At 40.8% G+C, this 13551-nt stretch overlaps 1 protein-coding gene across 8 annotated transcripts in view; it reads left to right on the forward strand.

Moving 5' to 3' along the window:
* The first annotated feature begins 9563 nt into the window (after positions 1-9563).
* The window catches only part of ADARB1 (adenosine deaminase RNA specific B1), a 111451-nt gene continuing 107463 nt past the window's right edge, over positions 9564-13551 (forward strand). For 3 of the 8 annotated variants that reach the window (XM_039326383.1, XM_039326375.1, XM_039326377.1), the window contains exon 1: positions 9564-11320. The gene's annotated coding sequence lies outside the window, so the exon portion shown is untranslated. The remainder of the gene's footprint in view (positions 11321-13551) is intronic. The other 5 variants (XM_039326381.1, XM_039326382.1, XM_039326379.1 and 2 more) reach the window with 2 other exon arrangements.

A 13551-nucleotide genomic window follows, 5' to 3' on the forward strand; every position in this document is an offset into this window, starting at 1 on the left:
TGATAAAAATGAATATTCTTCTATGGGACTTTTCAAATTAGCTCTGGCTTTTCTAAGTGCCAGCATGTTGCTGGATTTAAAAGCCACATTCCGTGCCTTCATAAGTCAGCCACGGTTTTTCATTTGCCCTCACAACAATGCTTTTAAGGACACAGACATCCTCTATGCACTTTTGGATATATGCAGACACTGTGGTGGCATACTCCTCCACATTTATATGTTGTTATCAGTTGCTGCTTCTTTAAACATGTCCCAATCCCCAATCTAGTCTTAAGAATTCAGTTCTACTTGTTTTCCTCAAGTTCAGTCTTTGCTCCCAGCTCTAGTTTTAATAAACTTATTGTAAGGACCCACCCCACTTTGCATCTTAAGAAGACAGAACTCTTGGAATAATTCTTCCAACAGGAATCCTTTATTAAGAGAAAATGGTTGCAGGCATTCTAGACAGGACTTGGGGTCCAAGCTCTCCCATTCAAGGTTTTAAGGGGTTCCCCAGTAGTCCCACCCAATCACCCCCCTCTTCCAGTGAAAGGTTCAGGCATCACAATCCCACCCCCTTTTCCTTTCTGCCAGCTGGATGGAGACTTCAGAGAAAACTACATGAAAGGTAAATAGCCTCCTTTGTTATGATAAGGCCTTTTGGTGCTATCCACATTCAATCCCTTTGAAGTTGTACCGAAGGACGTGAGGGCCATAAAGCCCCTTGTTCACCCCCTTCCCTTTCTTGTATGACAGAATTCAGAGAGGGCAGAAATGGGGTTTTCTATAATTGATAACTTGCTTTCCTTATGCCCAACAATTTAAACTCCATCTGTTTGTGATTATGTTAGAGATTCTGATAGTGTCAGTTGTCACTGATACTGTCATTATCAGTATGCCACAGCAGAGGTACTTCATGTATTTCATTCATATCTTGTATTTCAGAATGGAGATTAGAAACACAAGAAATGACAGGCTTTCTGAGATTGCATTTCATCTATTCTATATCTAATTGCCAATTTGCTCAGAATCTGCACTTCGGGTTATTATGCATGTCTCCAACCGACAGTATTAGTGCAACACATGTCTTGAAGCACAATCATACAACAACATACAGTAAATCTTAATGTGATATGCTTCAAACTAACATAGTACAAAGATCCTTAAAAATATTTTATATTCCAGAAGCTAAAAACTACCCAATAAAGCTGTTAGCATTTTTTTTCTAAGAAATCCTAGCCCCTTGCAAAAACAAGGTCTGAGACAAAGTTGTCCTTGCTTGCATGAAAACACAATCCCTACAAAATTTGATGATTGCTTATTTATTAGATTTTTTTATTACTATTTGCCATAAACCCCTGGATAATTTACAAGATGCCAAAAATCTAGTAACAATTTTTAAAATATAAAGTATATAATTATTGGAAGAAAATCTAATAAAAAATTAATTATAATTTTGGCAAGGGGGTTAAACATGCTAAAACAAATTATACAAGGTAGGCCAATTGAGAGATCTGTCATTTTAAAAATCAGATAAAGGCCAGTTGGAATGATAGACTTTTTCTTTTACTGGAAGCGAGTTCCACAGGGCAACGAGGGAGAAAACTTGATCCCAAGTGACTGCCAGGTTCTCCAGATGATTTCCCACTCTCAGATTGTTCAGAAACTCATTGAACTTCCATCAGTTCCTCCAGGCCTTGGGTGTTGAGCCGGGTGCTCAGCCCTTGCAATTCTGGTATTTAAATATTTGTTTGCTTCCAGGCACACTTTTTTTTTTACTATTTTTCTGCTTGTAACATTAAACGGTAAGCGGCTTCTACTTAGAAAATTGGGTGGCTTCTAAATCATATCTGTTTGTTTCCATCTGAATGGTATAAGCTCAATCTGTTCAGGTTCTTAAATTAATAAAACGTTATATTATACCTGGAAACAAATTGACAGTTGTACAAAAATGTCAGAAGTTGTGTAATAGGGTCACTGTGGGAAATTTCAAAGACCAGGAAAGAACACTACTGGTATTCAGCCAAAGCTGGAATACTATCAGTTGGAGTATTTTTATGATATAGATTACTTGAATTTGTCCTATACATATTTAATCTGCATGCCTTATTCCCGTAGTGGCGAATCTATGGCACGTGTGCCACAGGTAGCACGCAGAACGCTCTTTGTGGGCATGCGTACCATCACCCCAGTCCTAGGCCTTCAGTCCCGTCCATGAGCAACCTGCATCAAAATCTTCCCAGGCAAGTGGCTTTTTAAGATGGGTTTTATAAAACCTTTTCGCTTTAGGCCTCTGCCGCCATTTGAAAAAAAAAAAAAAAAAAAAAAAAAAAAAAGTCCAAGCAATCAATCAATTTCAACTTCTCATTGGGAAAAAAAGATCTCGCAAAGTTGGAATTGATTGATTGAACTTTATTTTTAATCTCACACAGCAGTGGAGGAAGTTACGGGGGCCCATGTCGAAGCTGGAAAGGTGCCGCGTGGGGGTGGGGGAGTGGCAGAAGCAGAGTGCTCTGTGTGAGGGGTGGGTTGGAGTGGTGGTAATGATGGAGTGCTCCGTCGGTGGCGGTGGTGGGGCGCTTCTCATTATATTTTTTCCCCCAGACCTTAAACCATTTTTAAAAACAAAAGAGTTGTATTTATTACGGAAAAACCAACCCATGGCTGAATGGAATACGACGGCCTCCTTGAACTTACCATTTTACTGCACATCAGAGCAAAGCCTTTCCTGCTAACAATAACTAAGACGGGTATTCCCCGTTTTAAAGTAACAATCCCACAAAACCCCCACCCTTTCCCCCCAAAACATGACCTGCATGCCTCCGAAGCCGACCCTTAATCAGAAAGTTGCCCAGGCCCCACCCCAAGGTGAGCGGCCGATGCTTCACCACACCCGGAGCTTCGGGAGTGGATGAGAGCTGCCTTTTAAACAAAGGCAGGGGGAGGGGAGGGTGAAATTCTTTGGACCATAGCTTTTCTCATACTTGCATTCCCTCCATTTTTAATCCCATGAAGGTGTTTGGTTATTAAGCCATTGGTGCTAGCCTTCATAGCGCTGTTAACATCATGGTCTGTTTAATAATTTTACGCTGTTGGCTCCCATCCCCTCATTTCCCGTCACTTCTGCTGAGATACATCTTGGTTCATGTTTATTCATGTTTATCCTGCCTTTATAAATAACTCAAGCCTAATACTCTTTCCTCACCTATTTTCCCCACAGCAATGACAACCCTGTGAGATGAGTTTGGTTGTGAGGGAGTTTCTGACCTAAAGTCACTCAGAGTGACTGACCTAAAGTTCATGCCTAAAGTGGGACTAGAACTCACAATCTCCCTGTTTCTAGCCTAGTGCTTAACCAACAACCCAAATTGTCTTTCATGTTGTCACCTTGTGGCTCCCTTGTTGAAATTCGAGCAATGGAAGTGTTTTTTTATTATTCCTCTGAACAGATCAGTTTAAAAGAGAAGAACTCTTGATTGTGAGACCATTTTAAACTTTCCATTTAGGATTATTATAATCCATGTGAATTGGAAGTACCGTAGCACTTACTTTCTTCCATCCTTAGCAACACTGAAATGGCTTTTTGGTTGGAGAGCTGGTAGTCACTGGTCATCTCAGCCCCCTCAAGAGTCTTGCCCTTGGTCTGTGAATGGAACGCATTCCCCTCACACACCTCAGTATCTACCACAGCCGCCAGTCACTCAAGCAGGTCCACTAGGCTACCACCCAGAACTGCAGGCCCGCCCAGCACAAAGAAGGTGGTAGAGCACACTCAGGTGGTAGAGCAACTGAGGGCCAGCAGGCAAAAGGCCATCCCGAGCAGGGAAAGCTGGATCCCCATCGGCATCATGGCTGCCCAGGCCAAGCAGAGATGGGGGGAGACATGCAAGCCTAGCTGGGACTGGGGGGCCATGGCGCCGATGGAGATGCAGCTTTCCCCTCTGGGGGTGGCCTTTGGCTTGCTGGGTGTGGGCATGCACTACCACCTCTAATTGAGCTTGCTAGCCAGCCATTTCACCTCCTTTGTCCTGGGTGGGCCAGGTGCTCCAGGCAGCAATGGTAGCCTAATGGACCTGCATGAGCTGTTGGCCGCAGCAGCCCAAGGCAGGGCTAAGATGCATCAGGTGTGCGAGGGGAACAGGCTCCACGTGCATGCCAAGAGCAAGATCTGCGAGGGGGCCAAGGAGATGACCAGCAGCAACCTGCTCTCTAACCACAAGCAAAAATAGATGGGATGGAATAGGCATGTCCAGCGGTCTGCATCATGTGCTTCCCCCCTCCCCTACTCCGCCTGCTGCTGGAAGGCTGGCCCGGTATTTGCAGCGGGCTGAGGAACCCGAGTGCACTGGTCGAGGGGCCAGCAAGCTGTGGCTGCTGACGGACACTGTTGGCCCCCATGCGCTCGCTGTGTGCGGTGTCAGGTAGCAGCCGCCCCAGCCCCTGCCTCGCTTTGCCTTGCCCGGCCCCCTGCTTTGCCTCGCAGGACAAGCCTCCTGCCCACCGTCCCACCCGCCAGAGACCCCCTGGATCTCCCCCTACCCTGCCTGGCCCCCAAAGGCATCCCTCCCCATGAGCAACATCGAGGTGGCCACGCCCACCCAGTCTGCCACGTCCACTGCAGCCACGCCCATCCAATGGCCACATCCACCCAGTGGGCCACACCCACCCAGCACCCGACAATAAATGTGGGGTTTGGGTTGCAGTTTTGGCACTCAGTCTCTAAAAGGTTCACCATCATTGAATTCATAGGTTTGTTTCTATTTATTCAGACTTTTAACAAGTAACTCTTCCTTCTAGTCAAGTTTGACTCCTGATGACTTTGGACAATTATGTACATAATTCTCGTGGTAATAGGATAGAAGTAATTTGCCACTGCATTTCCCGAGGTTATTTTAACTTTCCATTCTAGCCTACAATCCTAATATTTTTTGCTAACTCCCAATCAAATATTAACCAAGTTTAACCCTTATCTTAGGAGTGCAAATTAAGGTTTGTAAAAATACCTTGTGACTGGCAAAAAGTGAGAAATAGGCAGTGCTTTTTTTGTAAAAAAAAAAAAAAAAAAAAAAAAGGTGCCGGAACTCACACACATCATACAACCCGCTTTGCCTACCCTATAAGGTTCCATCCAAAAAAGGTGCCGGAACTCCGTTTTGGATGTTCTATGACAGTGGTTCTCAACCTTTTTAATGCCGCGACCCCCAACCGGTCGTAAGTCGAGGACTACTCAACCGGTCGTAAGTCAAGGACTACTCAACTGGTGCAGCACCGTTTGCAGAATGGGACTTTTGGCGGGCTCAGCAGGGCAGAGACAGCCTGGACAATTCCTATTGGCTTTTGAAAGCCAATAGAATTAGACTCTATTCAAGAGAATCTATTCTATTGGCTTTCAAAAGCCAATAGAATAAAAGGGAGTAGCACAGCTAAGGAAAAGGGGGGGAAAAATGGCGGACTGCGTTGTTTGGCGACCTCCGTGAAATGGCCGTTCGACCCCAAATGGGGTCCCGACCCACAGGTTGAGAACCACTGTTCTATGAGAAAAAAAAGCCCTGGAAATAGCCAATAGATTTAAAAGCAAAAGGACTTGTTACAGTATACGGAAAGAAAAAGGGAACTGCGCTGATTATGAAACTTGTATCTCTGAACACTGAAAGGGTGGATTTCTTGATTTTTTTCAGAAACATGATTGTCAGTACATAAAACTGAAAGCAGTTATTGTTTTTAAAATATTTTTTTCCTTATTCAAAATGATATGTCTATGCTCATGCTCATTTATGTTCTCTGACAATTTGCTGGGTACTGGAATTCTTTTTTTCTTAATAGCTGAAAGACAGATGCATTCAGCTGCAGTATTTCGTTTCAAATTAGACAGCATGATATTCATATACAGTCTGAAACACAAACACCAACAGGGCAGATAGCAGACGTATGGTAATATCATGTAGGCTTTTCTGATTAGTTTCTACTTTTTAAAATAATTGACAGTTTTCACATATTGTTTTCTTATCACTCTATTACAGCCAAACATTATGGAAAGTAATGTTGCAGGATCCAATCTGGGTCAGACTCATGCTGGAGACCTGTCCTCAGCGAACTTCTCTCCACACATTCCAATAGAAGTTCCCTGAAGACTAAACCCTCTGGTCCCAGTGACTGACCCAGACTGAATTCTGTAACATTATTCTGGGACACGTATATTTGCTCTCATTCAGGAAAGTAATGAGCTTAAGATACCATATTATTTGAATATTTGTGCATAGAAAAGCTTTTGCATGATAAAAGCAATTAGAATGATAGCATCATACACATATAATAAGCTTCCTTTTTCAGGTCCAATGTCAGCATTATCACCCTAAGAAGCACCTTCTGGAGCCTGTCTGACCCAGTACAATAAGCACTTGAATAAGATGGGACACAAATTTTAAGAAGCATATAGCACTCATTTGGACTTTTTTTTTCATTAACCACAAGCCATTTATTTTTTTTTAAGTGAATCAACTTATCATCCCAATTCCTAGTATGTAAGTAGATAACAATTTTTAAAAGTTTATTTATATAGTAAATTTGGCAAGTGAATATGCAAGAATGAAGGCAAATATACTTAAGAGCCGAGGGTTTGGCAGCACAAGGAAACGACGGCAAATCATCAGCCATCAACACACCAATCAGCCAATATGAAGGCACCACAGAAACATAACCACAAAATAGCCCAAAACATGTAATCTAGTACAGAGAAATTCTCTGAAGATGTGAGTCTGAAAGGTCAGAAGTGTATATCTCGGGTCCCAGTGACCAACCCAAATTCAGTCTTGCATGAATATGCAAGATCTATCTTCATCATCAAATAATGAGAAAGTAAAATGATGGTTATGTACTGACAGAATGCACAGATATGTCTGGTAGAGTTATTTAAAAATCTTTTTACTCCATATTTTAATATTACAATAGGATTCACATGGCAATATACTTTGTGCTGTTTAAACTGATTTGCTATGCGATTGTAAGAAGATAAAGCTTTACACTATATAACTAGACATAAAATTCTTTGGATTGTAGCCATTATTGGAAGGAAGTTTTATTGATTAAGTATGTATAGCATCAGAAAGCCTCTGGGGTATATTTAAAAATACATTAAATCACGATACAACTAAATAACATTATTTATCAATCAAGAAATATATTACCAAGAATGAATCAATTTATTTAATTCTATTTTACCACAATTCTAGGATGAAGGAATAGACAATAACAGTTCTGTATTTAAAAGATTATAGAAATCAGAAGGCATTTTTCCTATTATAATTACAGCATCCACCTCTAAATTTATAACATGGTAAACCATTTACTGCAACCTGTGTTAAGAATTTCAGAATTAATGAAAGACAGTAAGTGAGACAGGATATTTTAATGCTTTAAAAAAGCTGAAAATGTTAACTGCATGAAAGAATTTCAAAGCTAAAATTTGTAATCTATTTATATAAGTAGAGCCCATCAAAAGTGGACCACGACAATCACAGAATAGTCACTCACTCCTACCTTTAATAGGAAAATCCAGTTTCATTTAAAATTTTTCATCTATGCTCCTGATTAAAATTTACAAACCTGCTCAATTGCAAAGTATTTTTTTTTCAAATTAGACACAGTACATTGCTTTTTTAAAGATGTTTTCAAACAAATTTCTGCTGTACAATCTACAGAAAGCTATTGAGGGGAGGAGTTCATTGTCCTGTGGAATTTTTATTCTGCTGCTGTTAAAGAAAACTGAAAAACAAGATCTAATACAGTCTGTAGTTTCTAAGACCATGACTTCTTCTATTGAAAGACCATGATGGCTTTGCTGATCAAAAACTATACACTTTCCTTAAGGAGGAGAATCAGAATCTTTATTACAGTCACAGACTAGCACAAAAGTTAAACATTAAAATAAATTCATTCTCTAAAATTTATATTTGTAAGGAGGAGACTACATGGCTCCTTGGATACTCATGGACCTGGCAACACTTCCTTTACCATCTGTTAGTCTCCCTTCTACTCCTATTTTTAAGTAAAAAAGTAAAAAAAAATACTTTTTTAAAAAACAAAGCTAATTTAATAGGAAGCAAAACACTCACATATAGCAACATCTTTATTTATTATTATTCCCAAATATATTTATGTGCACAGAGGTCTCATACATGTTCTTAGAAAAGAAATGCTGAATAGTCACGGCCTAGTGATTTGTCTACAAATGAAATCAGGTCTTGAGTTTTAAAGGATCATAGCAATCTGGGGTAATAATCCCAAGTTGTTTGTGAGGTATATTCTGGCAAATGGGTATACTGTGACTTATGCCCTCTGTGGCAACTACTAATAAGTAATACAGTGACACAAATTTTTTATACAAAATACTAATTTTATAATATTGTGGATCATGTTTACAGTGGTTTTAAAAATGTTTTAGCTTCATTGCAAGCTGACAAATCACTAAAATACATAGTGTATTTTAGTATATGTACTTTCATGTGCATGTTTGTGTGTGTGTGTGTGTGTGTGTAAAACAGACTCATGAAATCAGATCAGTTTACTCAGACTAGCCTCTTTCCCATAATGGCATAAAATCTATAAAAAGTGTATACAGGAGGCTAAGGCCATACCTTTGTCCTGCTGTTGTTCCTTAGCAGCTGTAAGAAGCAGCCATTGATATCCTTATTGTCCATAAATTGATTGAATATTCTTTAAAGCCATTTAAGTAGCTATCACAATATTTTGGAGCATCTCATTTTATAAATGTATAATGCACTTTGTAAAATATTTTATTAGATGACTCTAAATCCCATTATTATGAGATAAACTTCCTTGTATCTATTTTCTGTGTACCATGCATAATTTAACTGTTTCTTCTATTGATCCTCCAAAAGTAAAACTGCATTGACAGGTCCATGAAATCATTACAAATTGAGCTTAAGTCAAAGGAGGTTTTGACAAACTGATTTTCATTTAAAAGATTTCAGAGTTAAAGAAATCCCCATCCAACTGAGAACTGACATTTTAAAGTTAAGCAAACTGACAACTGCACCAGCTTAATTTTCAGAATCTGAATATTCAGGATTGGGTTCTGAAGTTTATTGCAGCATTCTTTTAAGCAATGTCCTATTTATTAAATAACCAATAACTAATAACCAAAAGCTAACATGGGTTTGTGAAAAACAGATTATGCCAGAAAAATCTTATTGCATTATTTGACAAGATGACAAAATTAGTGGACCAAAGGAATGCTGTGGATATAATTTACTTGGAAGGCATTTGATAAAGTAGACCACAACCTACTACTTGATAAGATAGAAAAATGTGGGTTAGACAGCATCACCATCAGATGGATTCATAACTGGCTGGCCAACCACACTCAACGTGTAGTCCTCAATGGAACTGCATCTACAAGGAGGGAAGTATGCAGTGGGGTATCCCAAGGTTGTTTTAGGCCCAGTACTCTTCAACATCAATTTTCCTGACAGTTAGAACAATTAACTAATGAAACAACTTGCCTCCAGAAGTTGTGAATGCTCCAACATTGGAAGTTTTTAAGAAGAGATTGGACAACCATTTGTCTGAAATGGTATAGGTTCTTCTGCTTGAGCAGGCGGCTGGACTAGAAGACCTCCAAGGTCCCTTCCAACTGTGTTAGTCTATTCTGTTCTGTTCTATTCTACTGGAGAAACTGTTAAACCATAGTAAATTCACAAAGTAATAAGAAAAATTTCATATATGTCTCAGTATTACTTTACTGATTTTGAATGAAACGTCTCTTATGGTTTAGTAGTAGGACATCTGTTGTTTTCTTAATTGCAAATAGAACAATATTTATGCAAAGACAAATTGGACAAAGATTGGATTATAATTAGACTCTGAAAATACGGTACACTGTGTAATTAATAACACCAAATCAAAGGGACTGCCCATGTCATAAACTATTATCAAAATTAGTTTTTTTCAGAGAATTTATTTCAGTTTATATACATGTATATACTGTATGTGTGTGGGTGTACAAATGTACACAGTGTTACATAACTCACTAAAGAAGTGTATATGGGATTTCCAGATGTTCTGTCGTTAAGCTGTCAATCAGAATCTGAACAATTCAGGTTCAGTAATATGCCCTCATTAGAACTCTGATGTAACTAAAATTCAAAGCATCCTAACCGCTCGTTTTCTCAAGGTTAGTAATATTATTCTTGAATTCATTTCAGGAAAGATGGGTGCATACACTGATATTAAGACTATAATCTTACAATGCTTTTGAGTAACCTAAGTTAATAAGCATTTATCGGTAGCGCTGTTCAGATCATTCAGTCAATGAATCCCATTACTTTACCTAGATCCACTTAGGAAAAGGTCCCTTATCGGCCTGCCCAGGACCACAGCTATAAATCTGGTGCAGATATAGGACAGAATGAGTGGCTGTTTCATGAATGGGACCTCAAAAACGGTCCCCTACTTTGCAGTCTGCGGCAGCGAAGTCGCCTACTTAGCCCGCGTTTCAGAGACAAAAGCGTCTCTAATCCGCGCAACGGTGGGAAGCCTTCGGTGGGTTTTCTGCAGTAGCAAGAAGAGCCCCGCAAGGAAATATCTTTGCCGATCCTGTCTCACGACATGGGGTTAATTCGGCTTCCTGAACATGGAGGCGCCTTCTCTTTCCTAGGCAACTCCAGACTTTTCCTGCCCAGACGAGAGAAGGGCAGACCTTCGCTTTCACCCCCGGCGCTTCAGCTTAAAAGTCCCCGCGAAGCATTTGTTGAATAGCAATGTGTTGATATCCACGCCCCAGGAAGAAAGGCGCCACCTCGGGCTGGCATCTGGCTCAGACGAGAAAAAGAGGGGAGGGGAGGCGACAACAACATCCCGCTACGCCATTCCCGATTGGCAGCTAGGCGCTTAAACGGGAAAGCAGGAAGGACGGGTGCAGCTGAGGAGGCTCTCGCGCGCATGCGCGCATGCGAGCTGTGGCGTGGGGATGTCTCGGGCTTCCTTCGCCTTGGCTCCTCCCCCTTCCAACCTCCGTGGTGGCTAGTCTTTCCCTCAGCGCAAAAGCAGTCCGTGGCGGGAGGGGGGGAAGAGCGGAGTGGCTCGAACGCAAGCTGTTGCCTTGCCTTCCGGGGATCCGCCGCCAGTCTCGCGAAGGGAGTCCAGCGCGCGCTTTCCCGCCTGGGACTGAGCGACTCATCGAACAGCCAGGGCAGCTGCGGGACAAGGGTGGGTGGCTACGCCGTGCAGAAGTGGCCGGGAAGGGGAGGTGCGTTGCCCCGACAGCGCTGTGAGGAAGGACGAGCCTGATCGGCGAGGTTCATTGTCGCCGGGGCTGAGCGAGGTAAGCGAGCCTGCTTCTCTTCCTCCCGTTGCTCCTTCATCCATTGCCCGGTGAGGGCCTCCGTCCCTCCGGAGGGTATCCTTCTCCTTCCACAGAGGAGCCTGGGCATCGTGAAGAGGAGCCGGGCGACAGGTGCAAGCAGAGAGAGGAACCGCCGTACCGCGCCGCCTGCTGCTCCTGCTGCTGGTGCTGGTGCTGCTGTCCAAGGTCTGTGCTTTGTAATCGCCCCTTCTCGGCTCGCCTTTTGCGAGGGCTGTAGAGGGAAAGGGCGAGAGGCGCAGAATCTCTTACCTCTCCTCTCCTCTCCTCGGCTTGGCCGGCCCCGCTCCTTCCTTCACGCACTCACAGACTGCACTGCAGCTCCCCATGGCAACAACCTCAAGGGATGGTGAAGCCCGGGGGGCACCGACTGCGTACAGACCGGGCGTCCGGAGATGTCAAGTTTAACCTTCCACAAGTTTTCGTTCGTTCTTTTTCGAAACGCAGTAATTGGGTTCAAGGAGGGCAGCGGCAGGAAGCCGGCTCTGCAGAGGGTCCTCCTGGCTGGTGTGTTGGAGTTTGGGATTTACCTATATCGTACATCCGAAACTCTTATCGAATGGCTATGCAATCTGTATCATTAAAATAGCACCTCCTATCTGCAGTCTCTGAAAGTGGTACAGGCCATATTGTCATTTAAGGATGTGACATGTGTTAATAAGGCCTATGGGCCAGCCTGAGACATACTGAGAGGAAAAACCGGAGCTACCTCTAGCTACTATTTAGACAGAGAGACAGATGTTTCTGCTTTGTAGAGCATTCTTTTGCATATTTATAAGCCTTTCAGAATATAGCAGGTTTTTTTGTCTGTGTCCATGTTGATATATCCTAGAGGTGGCAACTAGCATTATCATTTTAGGAAACAAATGAATAGACATTTGTCCATAAAACTTTATGTCATAATAAATATATCACTCATTGTTAATAACTTCAATACTCAGTTTTTGCCATAGCAGGCTCCTGAAATGATTTCATTAATAAAATGTATCCTGATCTTACCAAATTCTTTCCTTTCTGAGAATTTAACAAGATAACCATGACAATTGACCAACTGACAATTTATATTGCCTTTTGTATATCTGTTCTTATTTTCCCACTAACGTAGTTTAGTATACCTAAGATACTTAATGTATCCTATTCTTATATATGTAAATTTATTTTTGTTTTTAGAGAATGGACAATAACAGCTCAGCTGCCTTACAAATACTGAATAATTGTTTAAAAACCAGTTGACAGTTTAGTTATCTAAAGAAATTTTCAGTGATACAGTAAAATATCAGATGTAATTATCAGAATATGTTGTGATACTCTTAGAAGGGTTTCTATTTAGACAATAATGGAAATGAGAACTTTTCTAGTTCTTTTTTAAAGAAAATTGGTAAATAAAGCAACAGCTTTTAAACATAAGTTGTGAACCAAAATTCATGGGCTTTTTAAAGATTCTCATTAGTTGCTTCCAGGAGAAAAGGCAAAACATTTTACACCTCTGAATTTGATTGGACAACTTGATTTACAAACATTTATTTTAATGTGTTTTGAGAAATCACAGAATAGCAGGAACTTTAGCGATAGCAAGAATTGAAACCTTAGAATAGCAAGATAAAACTTAGAATAGCAAGAATGATTATATATTCTAATAACTGTGAAAAATAAGAAGAGATAAAGAGTTTAATAGAGTAGATGCAATGTGGAAATTAGTATAAATGTCAAGCTTATTGAAAGTATATCTCATATTTCCTAACACCTGGTTATTAAGTAACAATAATAAAATGCTATACATAGCAATAGAGTGGAAGAATAGAATATTAGCGTTTTTACCCAAGAGTGTGGATTCAAACTGTGCTGCTTGCTCATTTACCTGTGTAGAAGGTTTGAATGCATAATATATCAGATTCACTCTTCATTATTTCTCATTCTACTGCTCATGGAGAGAAACCTACCTCAAACCCTGTGGAATTGCTGCCAATCCAAATAGACAGTATAAATGAACCAGTGGCTTGACTTGGTGTAAGGCAGCTTCCTATGTTCTAGTGATTAGTTTTCCTAAGAATCTAAAATTACTTCAAAACAGTTCAAGATAATAGATTTTGATGTGTCAAAGCTTAAAATGCTATAGAAATGTCAAGATTTGCTCTGTAACATCAATATATTTTGATGTGGGAAAATCTTTAAAAATCTCAACGAGAGATGAG

The sequence above is a fragment of the Crotalus tigris genome, unplaced genomic scaffold, assembly GCF_016545835.1.
Source record: "Crotalus tigris isolate CLP2741 ecotype Arizona unplaced genomic scaffold, ASM1654583v1 scf7180000024340.7048381, whole genome shotgun sequence".
Lineage (NCBI taxonomy): Eukaryota > Metazoa > Chordata > Lepidosauria > Squamata > Viperidae > Crotalus > Crotalus tigris.